This window comes from Cryptomeria japonica, unplaced genomic scaffold (assembly GCF_030272615.1).
Source record: "Cryptomeria japonica unplaced genomic scaffold, Sugi_1.0 HiC_scaffold_144, whole genome shotgun sequence".
NCBI lineage: Eukaryota > Viridiplantae > Streptophyta > Pinopsida > Cupressales > Cupressaceae > Cryptomeria > Cryptomeria japonica.
The window spans coordinates 249069-265000 of NW_026728966.1; the positions used below are offsets into that span (position 1 = coordinate 249069).

A 15932-nucleotide genomic window follows, 5' to 3' on the forward strand; every position below is an offset into this window, starting at 1 on the left:
GCGCAGCCCAGGCAAGTTGTGCGCACCAAGGTGCCCACCCTGGCGGAGGTGCGCGCCCGGGGCAAACCGGGCTCCGACTTCGTGCACTGCATGGTGCCCACCAAGGCGCGCAACCCAGCCAAGGTGCCCACCGCAGCGAAGGTGCACGCGAGGTGCGCACCCGAGGTGCACACCCGGGGCAAACCGAGCTCCGACTTCGTGCACGCCGCACCTTGGAGCACACTTCAGAGCGCTCCTTGGTGCGCACCAGGGCGCGCAACCCAGCCAAGGTGCTCACCCCGGCGAAGGTGCACGCGAGGTGCGCACCCGGGGCAAGCCGGGCTCGGACTTCGTGCACGCCGCACCTTGGAGCACACATCGGAGCGCTCCCGGGTTCGCACCAGCATTGCGCACCTTTGATGCGCTGCCTTCACTAATTTCCAGAAAAGGCAAAAAAAAAAAAAAAACGAGATTTTAAAATTTCCGTTTTGAAAGATAGTGAAAAAAACGGAACGCGGGTGCCATCTTGAGCCCGCCCTGGTGTGCAGCCCAGGCAAGTTGTGCGCACCAAGGCACCCACCCTGGCCAAGGTGGGTCACGGGGTGGGTCCTAGGGTGGGTAACGGGGTGGGTACTAAGGTGCGTGCCAAGGTGGGTCATGGGGTGGGTGCCAAGGTGGGCACCAGGGTGGGTGTGCACCAACCCTAGCCAGGGTAGGTCACGGGGTGGTTGTCGGGGTGGGCGTCAAGGAGCCAAGGTGGGTGGCAAGTAGCCAAGTTGCGTGCCAAGGTGGGTGTCGGGGTGGGTGCCAAGGATCCAAGGTGGGTGCCAAGGAACCAAGGTGGGTGTCTGGGTGGGTGCCGAGGTGGGAGCCAGGGTGGGTCCCAAGGTGAGTGCAAAGGTGGGTGCCAGGGTCAAGGTGAGTGCCAATGTGGGTTCCAAGGTGCCAGGGTCAGGGTGAGTGCCAATGTGGGTTCAAAGGTGCTAAGTTGGGTGCGAGGTTGGGTGCGAGGGTGGGTGGGTGCCAAGGTGTGCTAGGTGGAAGCCCGGGTGGGTCGGCATCCCATGGGTGTCGAGTTGGGTGCCTGATGGGTGCTTCTTGTCAAGTTTTAGTCGTCGGGACTCATTTCGAGCCTTAGAGGTCGTTTCTTGTCCGGTTGCCCTGTCTTCGACCTGGGAACCCAATTTTGGTCCTCGGGTCCCATTTTTTTTTGTCTCGCATCCCACTTTTGGCCTGTGGCCTTTTCGGGGTCGATTCTCGTTTTGGGCATCAGAGCATGTTTCTTCTCCTAAAACCCAATATTTGTTTATTAAGTCTCGGAACACATTTTTGTTCTCGTGGACCCATCATGGGTCTTGGAACGCATTTGTGGTCCTTGGGTCCCATTTTGCATCCCGAAACTTGTGTTTTGGTGCTTGATCCCTATTTTGGGTGCCCACCTTGCACCAAGTGCGCACCCGGGGCAAACCGAGCGCCTTGGTGCACCGGGGCAAGATCGAGCGTGCACCCGAGGCGCCCCGAACATGCACCAAGGTGCACTCGGCCCACATGTGAGCGCAGGTCGTTGCGCCCGAGGTGGTGTGTGGGCACCGCGTTGCAGACGGGACACTGCACGCACACGACGCCCCGTCCAGGTGCACGCACGTAGGCCGGGCCGGGTGCACACCCGACGCCCTAGCAAGGTGCGCGCACCCGGGCAGGGCTCACACTTGGCGAACGGGGCGCACTTCGCGAGGGAGGGTGTGCACCTCGACGGGGGTGGGTGGCCGGGGTGGATTCGCACGTGGGTCGCGGTTTGCTAAGTACACACTGCGACAAGCTCATAACGGGTGCGATCATACCAGCGTTAGTGCACCGGATCCCATCAGAACTCCGCAGTTAAGCGCGCTTGGGCCGGAGTAGTACTGGGATGGGTGACCTCCCGGGAAGTCCCGGTGTTGCACCCTTTCTTAGTTTTTCGCCGGGCGTCGCAATGCTATTTGAATAAACCTTTTGCCCGTTTGCGTTCTCGTCGGGGCCGGGCCGGGCCGGGGTGCGCTGCCCGCACTACCGCGCGCGCGGGGGCGACACCGAGCGCGCACCCGAGGCGCCCCGAGCACACAGGCCACGGTGCAACCCGGGCGTTGTGCGCGCACCCCGGTGCGCCCGAGGTGCTGCGCGCGCACCCAGGTGAAATCGGTGTGCACCTCGGCCAGTGCGCGCTCGGTCGAGTCGCGCACGTTGGCCAAGGTGCACGGTGATGTTTCTTACTCTAAGGTTCCGCACCAGACGCCCGGGACAGGTGAGCGAAGCTGGGCGGGGCCGGGTGCGCGGCCGGGGCAGGTGCACGCAGCTAGAGAGAGCTTTGGAGCACACCAGAGGTGCGCACCTTGGAGCACACTTCGGAGCGCACCAATGATGCGCTCCATTCAAAAGTTTCCTGAAAAGGCAAAAAAAGTTGAGATTATAGAATTTCCCACTTGAGAGATTGTAAAAAAAAAAAATTTAAAATGAAGGAAACGCGGGTGCCAAGGTGTGCGCGCCCGGGTGCGCAGCCCAGCCAAGGTGTGCGCACCAAGGCGCCCACCCTGGCGAAGGTGCACGCAAGGTGCGCACCCGAGGCAAACCGGACAATTAACCCAACTTTCGACTTCGCGCGCACCTGCGCACCTTGGAGCGCACTTCGGAGCGCTCCTTGGTGCGCACCAATCTTGGGCACCTCGGAGTGCACCATGGCGCCCACCAAGGTGCGCACCCGGGGCAAACCGAGCTCCGACTTCGTGCGCACCTTGGAGCGCACGAAAGGTGCGCACCATGGCGCCCACCAAGGTGCGCAGCCCAGCCAAGGCGTGCGCATCAAGGTGCGCACCCTGGCGAAGGTGCGCACCCGGGGCAAACCGAGCTCCGACTTCGTGCGCACCTTGGAGCGCACAAAGGGTGCGCAACCCAGCCAAGGTGTGCGCACCCCGGGCAAACCGAGCTCCGAATCGTGCGCACCTTGGAGCACACTTCGGAGCCCTCCTTGGTGCGCACCGATGTTGCGCACCTCGGAGCGCACCCGGGGAAAACAATGCAATTAACCCGACTTTCGACTTCGTGGGCACCTCGGAGCGCTCTCGGGTTCGCACCTCGGAGCACACCGAGGTGCGCACCTTTGATGCGCTGCCTTCACCAATTTCCAGAAAAGGCAAGAAAACATTGAGAAGGTGTGCGCACCGAGGTGCCCACCCTGGCGAAGGTGCACGCGAGGTGCGCACCCGGGGCAAACCGGGCTCCGACTTCGTGCACGCCATGCTGCGCACCTTGGAGGGCCATGGTGCGCACCTTGGAGCACACTTCGGAGCGCTCAATGGTGCCCAACCCAGCCAAGGTGCCCACCGCGGCGAAGGTGCACGCGAGGTGCGCACCCGGGGCAAACCGGGCTCCGACTTCGTGCACGCCGCACCTTGGAGCACACTTCGGAGCGCTCCTTGGTGCGCACCAGGGCGCGCAACCCAGCCGAGGTGCCCACCCCGGCGAAGGTGCACGCGGGGTGCGCACCCGGGGCAAACCGGGCTCCGACTTCGTGCACGCCATGGTGCCCACCGCGCCGAAGGTGCACGCGAGGTGCGCACCCGGGGCAAACCGGGCTCCGACTTCGTGCACGCCGCACCTTGGAGCACACTTCGGAGCGCTCCTTGGTGCGCACCAGGGCGCGCAACCCAGCCGAGGTGCCCACCCCGGCGAAGGTGCACGCGAGGTGCGCACCCGGGGCAAACCGGGCTCCGACTTCGTGCACGCCATGGTGCCCACCGCGGCGAAGGTGCACGCGAGGTGCGCACCCGGGGCAAACCGGGCTCCGACTTCGTGCACGCCGCACCTTGGAGCACACTTCGGAGCGCTCCTTGGTGCGCACCATGGTGCCCACCAGGGCGCGCAACCCCGCCGAAGGTGCACGCGAGGTGCGCACCCGGGGCAAACCGGGCTCCGACTTCGTGCACGCCGCACCTTGGAGCACACTTCGGAGCGCTCCTTGGTGCGCACCAGGGCGCGCAACCCCGCCGAAGGTGCACGCGAGGTGCGCACCCGGGGCAAACCGGGCTCCGACTTCGTGCACGCCATGGTGCGCACCAGGGTGCCCACCGCGGCGAAGGTGCGCACCCGGGGCAAACCGGGCTCCGACTTCGTGCACGCCGCACCTTGGAGCACACTTCGGAGCGCTCCTTGGTGCGCACCAGGGCGCGCAACCCAGCCGAGGTGCCCACCCCGGCGAAGGTGCACGCGAGGTGCGCACCCGGGGCAAACCGGGCTCCGACTTCGTGCACGCCATGGTGCCCACCGCGGCGAAGGTGCGCACCCGGGGCAAACCGGGCTAGGACTTCGTGCACGCCGCACCTTGGAGCACACTTTGGAGCGCTCCTTGGTGCGCACCATGGTGCCCACCAGGCCGCGCAACCCAGCCAAGGTGTGCGCACCAAGGTGCACGCGAGGTGCGCACCCGGGGCAAACCGGGGTCCGGCTTCGTGCACGCCGCACCTTGGAGCACACATCGGGGCGCTCCCGGGTTCGCACCGGCGTTGCGCACCGTGGTGGGCACCTCGGAGCGCACCGTGGTGGGCACCTCGGAGCACACCAAGGTGGGCAGCGAGGTGCGCACCTTTGATGCGATGCCTTCACTAATTTCCATAAAAGGCAAAAAAAAACGAGATTTTAAAATTTCCGTTTTGAAAGATAGTGAGAAAAAGGGAATGCTGGTGCCATCTTGAGCCCGCCCTGGTGCGCAGCCCAGCCAAGGTGTGCGCACCAAGGTGCCCACCCTGGCGAAGGTGCGCGCCCGGGCAATTAACCCAACTTCCAACTTCGCGCGCGCCAGGGTGGGAGCGCACCCAACAACCGGGCCTGGGAAGAGCCAATGCGAGAAACCCCACCAAACGCTCTGACAAAAAAAGAGGGGGCGCTCCAGTAACCCCGCTTCGGAGCGCACCCTGGGCAAACCCAGCCAGGGTGCCCACCCCGGCCAAGGTGCAGGCGAGGTGCGCACCCGGGGCAAACCGGGCTCCGACAACGTGCACGCCGCACCTTGGAGCACACTTCGTAGCGCTCCCGGGTGCGCACCTCAGAGCACACCAAGGTGGGCAGCGAGGTGCGCACCTTTGATGCGCTGCCTTCACTAATTTCCAGAAAAGGCAAAAAAAAGAGGGGATTTTAAAATTTCCGTTTTGAAAGATAGTGAAAAAAACGGAACGCGGGTGCCATCTTGAGCCCGCCCTGGTGCACAGCCCAGGTAAGGTGCCCACCCTGGCAAAGGTGCGCACCCGGGCAATTAACCCTACTTCCGACTTCGTGCGCGCCAGGGTGGCAACCGGGCCTGGGAAGAGCCAATGCGAGAAACCCCACCAAACGCTCCGACAAAAAAAGAGGCGGCGCTCCAATAACCCCGCTTCGGAGCGCAGCCGGGGCAAACCCAGCCAAGGTGCCCACCCCGACGAAGGTGCACGCGAGGTGCGCACCCGGGGCAAACCGGGCTCCGACAACGTGCACGCAGCACCTTGGAGCACACTTCGAAGCACTCCCGGGTGCCCACCGGCGTTGCGCACCGTGGTGGGCAGCGAGGTGCGCACCTTTGATGCGCTGCCTTCACTAATTTCCAGAAAAGGCAAAAAAAAATGAGATTTTAAAATTTCCGTTTTGAAAGATAGTGAAAAAAACGGAACGCGGGTGCCATCTTGAGCCCGCCCTGGTGCGCAGCCCAGGCAAGGCATGCGCACCAAGGTGCCCACCCGCGGTGCACGCCCGGGGCAAACCGGGCTCCGACTTCGTGCAGGCCGCACCTTGGAGCACACTTCGGAGCGCTCCTTGGTGCGCACCATGGTGCCCACCAGGGCGCACCCGGGGCAAACCGGGCTCCGACTTCGTGCACGCCGCACCTTGGAGCACACATCGGAGCGCTCCCAGGTTCGCACCAGCGTTGCGCACCTTTGATGCGCTGCCTTCACTAATTTCCAGAAAAGGCAAAAAAAAACGATATTTTAAAATTTCCGTTCTGAAAGATAGTGAAAAAAACGGAACGCGGGTGCCATCTTGAGCCCTTCCTGGTGCGCAGCCCAGGCAAGTTGTGCGCACCAAGGTGCCCACCCTGGCGGAGGTGCGCGCCCGGGGCAAACCGGGCTCCGACTTCGTGCACTGCATGGTGCCCACCAAGGCGCGCAACCCAGCCAAGGTGCCCACCGCAGCGAAGGTGCACGCGAGGTGCGCACCCGAGGTGCACACCCGGGGCAAACCGAGCTCCGACTTCGTGCACGCCGCACCTTGGAGCACACTTCAGAGCGCTCCTTGGTGCGCACCAGGGCGCGCAACCCAGCCAAGGTGCTCACCCCGGCGAAGGTGCACGCGAGGTGCGCACCCGGGGCAAGCCGGGCTCGGACTTCGTGCACGCCGCACCTTGGAGCACACATCGGAGCGCTCCCGGGTTCGCACCAGCATTGCGCACCTTTGATGCGCTGCCTTCACTAATTTCCAGAAAAGGCAAAAAAAAAAAAAAAACGAGATTTTAAAATTTCCGTTTTGAAAGATAGTGAAAAAAACGGAACGCGGGTGCCATCTTGAGCCCGCCCTGGTGTGCAGCCCAGGCAAGTTGTGCGCACCAAGGCACCCACCCTGGCCAAGGTGGGTCACGGGGTGGGTCCTAGGGTGGGTAACGGGGTGGGTACTAAGGTGCGTGCCAAGGTGGGTCATGGGGTGGGTGCCAAGGTGGGCACCAGGGTGGGTGTGCACCAACCCTAGCCAGGGTAGGTCACGGGGTGGTTGTCGGGGTGGGCGTCAAGGAGCCAAGGTGGGTGGCAAGTAGCCAAGTTGCGTGCCAAGGTGGGTGTCGGGGTGGGTGCCAAGGATCCAAGGTGGGTGCCAAGGAACCAAGGTGGGTGTCTGGGTGGGTGCCGAGGTGGGAGCCAGGGTGGGTCCCAAGGTGAGTGCAAAGGTGGGTGCCAGGGTCAAGGTGAGTGCCAATGTGGGTTCCAAGGTGCCAGGGTCAGGGTGAGTGCCAATGTGGGTTCAAAGGTGCTAAGTTGGGTGCGAGGTTGGGTGCGAGGGTGGGTGGGTGCCAAGGTGTGCTAGGTGGAAGCCCGGGTGGGTCGGCATCCCATGGGTGTCGAGTTGGGTGCCTGATGGGTGCTTCTTGTCAAGTTTTAGTCGTCGGGACTCATTTCGAGCCTTAGAGGTCGTTTCTTGTCCGGTTGCCCTGTCTTCGACCTGGGAACCCAATTTTGGTCCTCGGGTCCCATTTTTTTTTGTCTCGCATCCCACTTTTGGCCTGTGGCCTTTTCGGGGTCGATTCTCGTTTTGGGCATCAGAGCATGTTTCTTCTCCTAAAACCCAATATTTGTTTATTAAGTCTCGGAACACATTTTTGTTCTCGTGGACCCATCATGGGTCTTGGAACGCATTTGTGGTCCTTGGGTCCCATTTTGCATCCCGAAACTTGTGTTTTGGTGCTTGATCCCTATTTTGGGTGCCCACCTTGCACCAAGTGCGCACCCGGGGCAAACCGAGCGCCTTGGTGCACCGGGGCAAGATCGAGCGTGCACCCGAGGCGCCCCGAACATGCACCAAGGTGCACTCGGCCCACATGTGAGCGCAGGTCGTTGCGCCCGAGGTGGTGTGTGGGCACCGCGTTGCAGACGGGACACTGCACGCACACGACGCCCCGTCCAGGTGCACGCACGTAGGCCGGGCCGGGTGCACACCCGACGCCCTAGCAAGGTGCGCGCACCCGGGCAGGGCTCACACTTGGCGAACGGGGCGCACTTCGCGAGGGAGGGTGTGCACCTCGACGGGGGTGGGTGGCCGGGGTGGATTCGCACGTGGGTCGCGGTTTGCTAAGTACACACTGCGACAAGCTCATAACGGGTGCGATCATACCAGCGTTAGTGCACCGGATCCCATCAGAACTCCGCAGTTAAGCGCGCTTGGGCCGGAGTAGTACTGGGATGGGTGACCTCCCGGGAAGTCCCGGTGTTGCACCCTTTTTTAGTTTTTCGCCGGGCGTCGCAATGCTATTTGAATAAACCTTTTGCCCGTTTGCGTTCTCGTCGGGGCCGGGCCGGGCCGGGGTGCGCTGCCCGCACTACCGCGCGCGCGGGGGCGACACCGAGCGCGCACCCGAGGCGCCCCGAGCACACAGGCCACGGTGCAACCCGGGCGTTGTGCGCGCACCCCGGTGCGCCCGAGGTGCTGCGCGCGCACCCAGGTGAAATCGGTGTGCACCTCGGCCAGTGCGCGCTCGGTCGAGTCGCGCACGTTGGCCAAGGTGCACGGTGATGTTTCTTACTCTAAGGTTCCGCACCAGACGCCCGGGACAGGTGAGCGAAGCTGGGCGGGGCCGGGTGCGCGGCCGGGGCAGGTGCACGCAGCTCGAGAGAGCTTTGGAGCACACCAGAGGTGCGCACCTTGGAGCACACTTCGGAGCGCACCAATGATGCGCTCCATTCAAAAGTTTCCTGAAAAGGCAAAAAAAGTTGAGATTATAGAATTTCCCACTTGAGAGATTGTAAAAAAAAAAAATTTAAAATGAAGGAAACGCGGGTGCCAAGGTGTGCGCGCCCGGGTGCGCAGCCCAGCCAAGGTGTGCGCACCAAGGCGCCCACCCTGGCGAAGGTGCACGCAAGGTGCGCACCCGAGGCAAACCGGACAATTAACCCAACTTTCGACTTCGCGCGCACCTGCGCACCTTGGAGCGCACTTCGGAGCGCTCCTTGGTGCGCACCAATCTTGGGCACCTCGGAGTGCACCATGGCGCCCACCAAGGTGCGCACCCGGGGCAAACCGAGCTCCGACTTCGTGCGCACCTTGGAGCGCACGAAAGGTGCGCACCATGGCGCCCACCAAGGTGCGCAGCCCAGCCAAGGCGTGCGCATCAAGGTGCGCACCCTGGCGAAGGTGCGCACCCGGGGCAAACCGAGCTCCGACTTCGTGCGCACCTTGGAGCGCACAAAGGGTGCGCAACCCAGCCAAGGTGTGCGCACCCCGGGCAAACCGAGCTCCGAATCGTGCGCACCTTGGAGCACACTTCGGAGCCCTCCTTGGTGCGCACCGATGTTGCGCACCTCGGAGCGCACCCGGGGAAAACAATGCAATTAACCCGACTTTCGACTTCGTGGGCACCTCGGAGCGCTCTCGGGTTCGCACCTCGGAGCACACCGAGGTGCGCACCTTTGATGCGCTGCCTTCACCAATTTCCAGAAAAGGCAAGAAAACATTGAGAAGGTGTGCGCACCGAGGTGCCCACCCTGGCGAAGGTGCACGCGAGGTGCGCACCCGGGGCAAACCGGGCTCCGACTTCGTGCACGCCATGCTGCGCACCTTGGAGGGCCATGGTGCGCACCTTGGAGCACACTTCGGAGCGCTCAATGGTGCCCAACCCAGCCAAGGTGCCCACCGCGGCGAAGGTGCACGCGAGGTGCGCACCCGGGGCAAACCGGGCTCCGACTTCGTGCACGCCGCACCTTGGAGCACACTTCGGAGCGCTCCTTGGTGCGCACCAGGGCGCGCAACCCAGCCGAGGTGCCCACCCCGGCGAAGGTGCACGCGGGGTGCGCACCCGGGGCAAACCGGGCTCCGACTTCGTGCACGCCATGGTGCCCACCGCGCCAAGGTGCACGCGAGGTGCGCACCCGGGGCAAACCGGGCTCCGACTTCGTGCACGCCGCACCTTGGAGCACACTTCGGAGCGCTCCTTGGTGCGCACCAGGGCGCGCAACCCAGCCGAGGTGCCCACCCCGGCGAAGGTGCACGCGAGGTGCGCACCCGGGGCAAACCGGGCTCCGACTTCGTGCACGCCATGGTGCCCACCGCGGCGAAGGTGCACGCGAGGTGCGCACCCGGGGCAAACCGGGCTCCGACTTCGTGCACGCCGCACCTTGGAGCACACTTCGGAGCGCTCCTTGGTGCGCACCATGGTGCCCACCAGGGCGCGCAACCCCGCCGAAGGTGCACGCGAGGTGCGCACCCGGGGCAAACCGGGCTCCGACTTCGTGCACGCCGCACCTTGGAGCACACTTCGGAGCGCTCCTTGGTGCGCACCAGGGCGCGCAACCCCGCCGAAGGTGCACGCGAGGTGCGCACCCGGGGCAAACCGGGCTCCGACTTCGTGCACGCCATGGTGCGCACCAGGGTGCCCACCGCGGCGAAGGTGCGCACCCGGGGCAAACCGGGCTCCGACTTCGTGCACGCCGCACCTTGGAGCACACTTCGGAGCGCTCCTTGGTGCGCACCAGGGCGCGCAACCCAGCCGAGGTGCCCACCCCGGCGAAGGTGCACGCGAGGTGCGCACCCGGGGCAAACCGGGCTCCGACTTCGTGCACGCCATGGTGCCCACCGCGGCGAAGGTGCGCACCCGGGGCAAACCGGGCTAGGACTTCGTTCACGCCGCACCTTGGAGCACACTTTGGAGCGCTCCTTGGTGCGCACCATGGTGCCCACCAGGCCGCGCAACCCAGCCAAGGTGTGCGCACCAAGGTGCACGCGAGGTGCGCACCCGGGGCAAACCGGGGTCCGGCTTCGTGCACGCCGCACCTTGGAGCACACATCGGGGCGCTCCCGGGTTCGCACCGGCGTTGCGCACCGTGGTGGGCACCTCGGAGCGCACCGTGGTGGGCACCTCGGAGCACACCAAGGTGGGCAGCGAGGTGCGCACCTTTGATGCGATGCCTTCACTAATTTCCATAAAAGGCAAAAAAAAACGAGATTTTAAAATTTCCGTTTTGAAAGATAGTGAGAAAAAGGGAATGCTGGTGCCATCTTGAGCCCGCCCTGGTGCGCAGCCCAGCCAAGGTGTGCGCACCAAGGTGCCCACCCTGGCGAAGGTGCGCGCCCGGGCAATTAACCCAACTTCCAACTTCGCGCGCGCCAGGGTGGGAGCGCACCCAACAACCGGGCCTGGGAAGAGCCAATGCGAGAAACCCCACCAAACGCTCTGACAAAAAAAGAGGGGGCGCTCCAGTAACCCCGCTTCGGAGCGCACCCTGGGCAAACCCAGCCAGGGTGCCCACCCCGGCCAAGGTGCAGGCGAGGTGCGCACCCGGGGCAAACCGGGCTCCGACAACGTGCACGCCGCACCTTGGAGCACACTTCGTAGCGCTCCCGGGTGCGCACCTCAGAGCACACCAAGGTGGGCAGCGAGGTGCGCACCTTTGATGCGCTGCCTTCACTAATTTCCAGAAAAGGCAAAAAAAAGAGGGGATTTTAAAATTTCCGTTTTGAAAGATAGTGAAAAAAACGGAACGCGGGTGCCATCTTGAGCCCGCCCTGGTGCACAGCCCAGGTAAGGTGCCCACCCTGGCAAAGGTGCGCACCCGGGCAATTAACCCTACTTCCGACTTCGTGCGCGCCAGGGTGGCAACCGGGCCTGGGAAGAGCCAATGCGAGAAACCCCACCAAACGCTCCGACAAAAAAAGAGGCGGCGCTCCAATAACCCCGCTTCGGAGCGCAGCCGGGGCAAACCCAGCCAAGGTGCCCACCCCGACGAAGGTGCACGCGAGGTGCGCACCCGGGGCAAACCGGGCTCCGACAACGTGCACGCAGCACCTTGGAGCACACTTCGAAGCACTCCCGGGTGCCCACCGGCGTTGCGCACCGTGGTGGGCAGCGAGGTGCGCACCTTTGATGCGCTGCCTTCACTAATTTCCAGAAAAGGCAAAAAAAAATGAGATTTTAAAATTTCCGTTTTGAAAGATAGTGAAAAAAACGGAACGCGGGTGCCATCTTGAGCCCGCCCTGGTGCGCAGCCCAGGCAAGGCATGCGCACCAAGGTGCCCACCCGCGGTGCACGCCCGGGGCAAACCGGGCTCCGACTTCGTGCAGGCCGCACCTTGGAGCACACTTCGGAGCGCTCCTTGGTGCGCACCATGGTGCCCACCAGGGCGCACCCGGGGCAAACCGGGCTCCGACTTCGTGCACGCCGCACCTTGGAGCACACATCGGAGCGCTCCCAGGTTCGCACCAGCGTTGCGCACCTTTGATGCGCTGCCTTCACTAATTTCCAGAAAAGGCAAAAAAAAACGATATTTTAAAATTTCCGTTCTGAAAGATAGTGAAAAAAACGGAACGCGGGTGCCATCTTGAGCCCTTCCTGGTGCGCAGCCCAGGCAAGTTGTGCGCACCAAGGTGCCCACCCTGGCGGAGGTGCGCGCCCGGGGCAAACCGGGCTCCGACTTCGTGCACTGCATGGTGCCCACCAAGGCGCGCAACCCAGCCAAGGTGCCCACCGCAGCGAAGGTGCACGCGAGGTGCGCACCCGAGGTGCACACCCGGGGCAAACCGAGCTCCGACTTCGTGCACGCCGCACCTTGGAGCACACTTCAGAGCGCTCCTTGGTGCGCACCAGGGCGCGCAACCCAGCCAAGGTGCTCACCCCGGCGAAGGTGCACGCGAGGTGCGCACCCGGGGCAAGCCGGGCTCGGACTTCGTGCACGCCGCACCTTGGAGCACACATCGGAGCGCTCCCGGGTTCGCACCAGCATTGCGCACCTTTGATGCGCTGCCTTCACTAATTTCCAGAAAAGGCAAAAAAAAAAAAAAAACGAGATTTTAAAATTTCCGTTTTGAAAGATAGTGAAAAAAACGGAACGCGGGTGCCATCTTGAGCCCGCCCTGGTGTGCAGCCCAGGCAAGTTGTGCGCACCAAGGCACCCACCCTGGCCAAGGTGGGTCACGGGGTGGGTCCTAGGGTGGGTAACGGGGTGGGTACTAAGGTGCGTGCCAAGGTGGGTCATGGGGTGGGTGCCAAGGTGGGCACCAGGGTGGGTGTGCACCAACCCTAGCCAGGGTAGGTCACGGGGTGGTTGTCGGGGTGGGCGTCAAGGAGCCAAGGTGGGTGGCAAGTAGCCAAGTTGCGTGCCAAGGTGGGTGTCGGGGTGGGTGCCAAGGATCCAAGGTGGGTGCCAAGGAACCAAGGTGGGTGTCTGGGTGGGTGCCGAGGTGGGAGCCAGGGTGGGTCCCAAGGTGAGTGCAAAGGTGGGTGCCAGGGTCAAGGTGAGTGCCAATGTGGGTTCCAAGGTGCCAGGGTCAGGGTGAGTGCCAATGTGGGTTCAAAGGTGCTAAGTTGGGTGCGAGGTTGGGTGCGAGGGTGGGTGGGTGCCAAGGTGTGCTAGGTGGAAGCCCGGGTGGGTCGGCATCCCATGGGTGTCGAGTTGGGTGCCTGATGGGTGCTTCTTGTCAAGTTTTAGTCGTCGGGACTCATTTCGAGCCTTAGAGGTCGTTTCTTGTCCGGTTGCCCTGTCTTCGACCTGGGAACCCAATTTTGGTCCTCGGGTCCCATTTTTTTTTGTCTCGCATCCCACTTTTGGCCTGTGGCCTTTTCGGGGTCGATTCTCGTTTTGGGCATCAGAGCATGTTTCTTCTCCTAAAACCCAATATTTGTTTATTAAGTCTCGGAACACATTTTTGTTCTCGTGGACCCATCATGGGTCTTGGAACGCATTTGTGGTCCTTGGGTCCCATTTTGCATCCCGAAACTTGTGTTTTGGTGCTTGATCCCTATTTTGGGTGCCCACCTTGCACCAAGTGCGCACCCGGGGCAAACCGAGCGCCTTGGTGCACCGGGGCAAGATCGAGCGTGCACCCGAGGCGCCCCGAACATGCACCAAGGTGCACTCGGCCCACATGTGAGCGCAGGTCGTTGCGCCCGAGGTGGTGTGTGGGCACCGCGTTGCAGACGGGACACTGCACGCACACGACGCCCCGTCCAGGTGCACGCACGTAGGCCGGGCCGGGTGCACACCCGACGCCCTAGCAAGGTGCGCGCACCCGGGCAGGGCTCACACTTGGCGAACGGGGCGCACTTCGCGAGGGAGGGTGTGCACCTCGACGGGGGTGGGTGGCCGGGGTGGATTCGCACGTGGGTCGCGGTTTGCTAAGTACACACTGCGACAAGCTCATAACGGGTGCGATCATACCAGCGTTAGTGCACCGGATCCCATCAGAACTCCGCAGTTAAGCGCGCTTGGGCCGGAGTAGTACTGGGATGGGTGACCTCCCGGGAAGTCCCGGTGTTGCACCCTTTTTTAGTTTTTCGCCGGGCGTCGCAATGCTATTTGAATAAACCTTTTGCCCGTTTGCGTTCTCGTCGGGGCCGGGCCGGGCCGGGGTGCGCTGCCCGCACTACCGCGCGCGCGGGGGCGACACCGAGCGCGCACCCGAGGCGCCCCGAGCACACAGGCCACGGTGCAACCCGGGCGTTGTGCGCGCACCCCGGTGCGCCCGAGGTGCTGCGCGCGCACCCAGGTGAAATCGGTGTGCACCTCGGCCAGTGCGCGCTCGGTCGAGTCGCGCACGTTGGCCAAGGTGCACGGTGATGTTTCTTACTCTAAGGTTCCGCACCAGACGCCCGGGACAGGTGAGCGAAGCTGGGCGGGGCCGGGTGCGCGGCCGGGGCAGGTGCACGCAGCTAGAGAGAGCTTTGGAGCACACCAGAGGTGCGCACCTTGGAGCACACTTCGGAGCGCACCAATGATGCGCTCCATTCAAAAGTTTCCTGAAAAGGCAAAAAAAGTTGAGATTATAGAATTTCCCACTTGAGAGATTGTAAAAAAAAAAAATTTAAAATGAAGGAAACGCGGGTGCCAAGGTGTGCGCGCCCGGGTGCGCAGCCCAGCCAAGGTGTGCGCACCAAGGCGCCCACCCTGGCGAAGGTGCACGCAAGGTGCGCACCCGAGGCAAACCGGACAATTAACCCAACTTTCGACTTCGCGCGCACCTGCGCACCTTGGAGCGCACTTCGGAGCGCTCCTTGGTGCGCACCAATCTTGGGCACCTCGGAGTGCACCATGGCGCCCACCAAGGTGCGCACCCGGGGCAAACCGAGCTCCGACTTCGTGCGCACCTTGGAGCGCACGAAAGGTGCGCACCATGGCGCCCACCAAGGTGCGCAGCCCAGCCAAGGCGTGCGCATCAAGGTGCGCACCCTGGCGAAGGTGCGCACCCGGGGCAAACCGAGCTCCGACTTCGTGCGCACCTTGGAGCGCACAAAGGGTGCGCAACCCAGCCAAGGTGTGCGCACCCCGGGCAAACCGAGCTCCGAATCGTGCGCACCTTGGAGCACACTTCGGAGCCCTCCTTGGTGCGCACCGATGTTGCGCACCTCGGAGCGCACCCGGGGAAAACAATGCAATTAACCCGACTTTCGACTTCGTGGGCACCTCGGAGCGCTCTCGGGTTCGCACCTCGGAGCACACCGAGGTGCGCACCTTTGATGCGCTGCCTTCACCAATTTCCAGAAAAGGCAAGAAAACATTGAGAAGGTGTGCGCACCGAGGTGCCCACCCTGGCGAAGGTGCACGCGAGGTGCGCACCCGGGGCAAACCGGGCTCCGACTTCGTGCACGCCATGCTGCGCACCTTGGAGGGCCATGGTGCGCACCTTGGAGCACACTTCGGAGCGCTCAATGGTGCCCAACCCAGCCAAGGTGCCCACCGCGGCGAAGGTGCACGCGAGGTGCGCACCCGGGGCAAACCGGGCTCCGACTTCGTGCACGCCGCACCTTGGAGCACACTTCGGAGCGCTCCTTGGTGCGCACCAGGGCGCGCAACCCAGCCGAGGTGCCCACCCCGGCGAAGGTGCACGCGGGGTGCGCACCCGGGGCAAACCGGGCTCCGACTTCGTGCACGCCATGGTGCCCACCGCGCCAAGGTGCACGCGAGGTGCGCACCCGGGGCAAACCGGGCTCCGACTTCGTGCACGCCGCACCTTGGAGCACACTTCGGAGCGCTCCTTGGTGCGCACCAGGGCGCGCAACCCAGCCGAGGTGCCCACCCCGGCGAAGGTGCACGCGAGGTGCGCACCCGGGGCAAACCGGGCTCCGACTTCGTGCACGCCATGGTGCCCACCGCGGCGAAGGTGCACGCGAGGTGCGCACCCGGGGCAAACCGGGCTCCGACTTCGTGCACGCCGCACCTTGGAGCACACTTCGGAGCGCTCCTTGGTGCGCACCATGGTGCCCACC

The 15932-nt window shown here is 63.7% G+C and overlaps 3 non-coding genes across 3 annotated transcripts; all 3 read left to right on the forward strand.

Annotated features, from left to right (window-relative positions):
- The first annotated feature begins 1806 nt into the window (after positions 1-1806).
- On the forward strand, positions 1807-1925 carry LOC131866434 (5S ribosomal RNA). The gene has a single exon (XR_009365047.1). It is a non-coding gene; the product is annotated as a 5S ribosomal RNA (ribosomal RNA).
- Positions 1926-7840: 5915 nt separating this feature from the next.
- On the forward strand, positions 7841-7959 carry LOC131866435 (5S ribosomal RNA). Its single transcript, XR_009365048.1, has one exon. It is a non-coding gene; the product is annotated as a 5S ribosomal RNA (ribosomal RNA).
- Positions 7960-13873: 5914 nt separating this feature from the next.
- Positions 13874-13992, forward strand: LOC131866436 (5S ribosomal RNA). Its single transcript, XR_009365049.1, has one exon. It is a non-coding gene; the product is annotated as a 5S ribosomal RNA (ribosomal RNA).
- The last annotated feature ends 1940 nt before the right edge of the window (positions 13993-15932 follow it).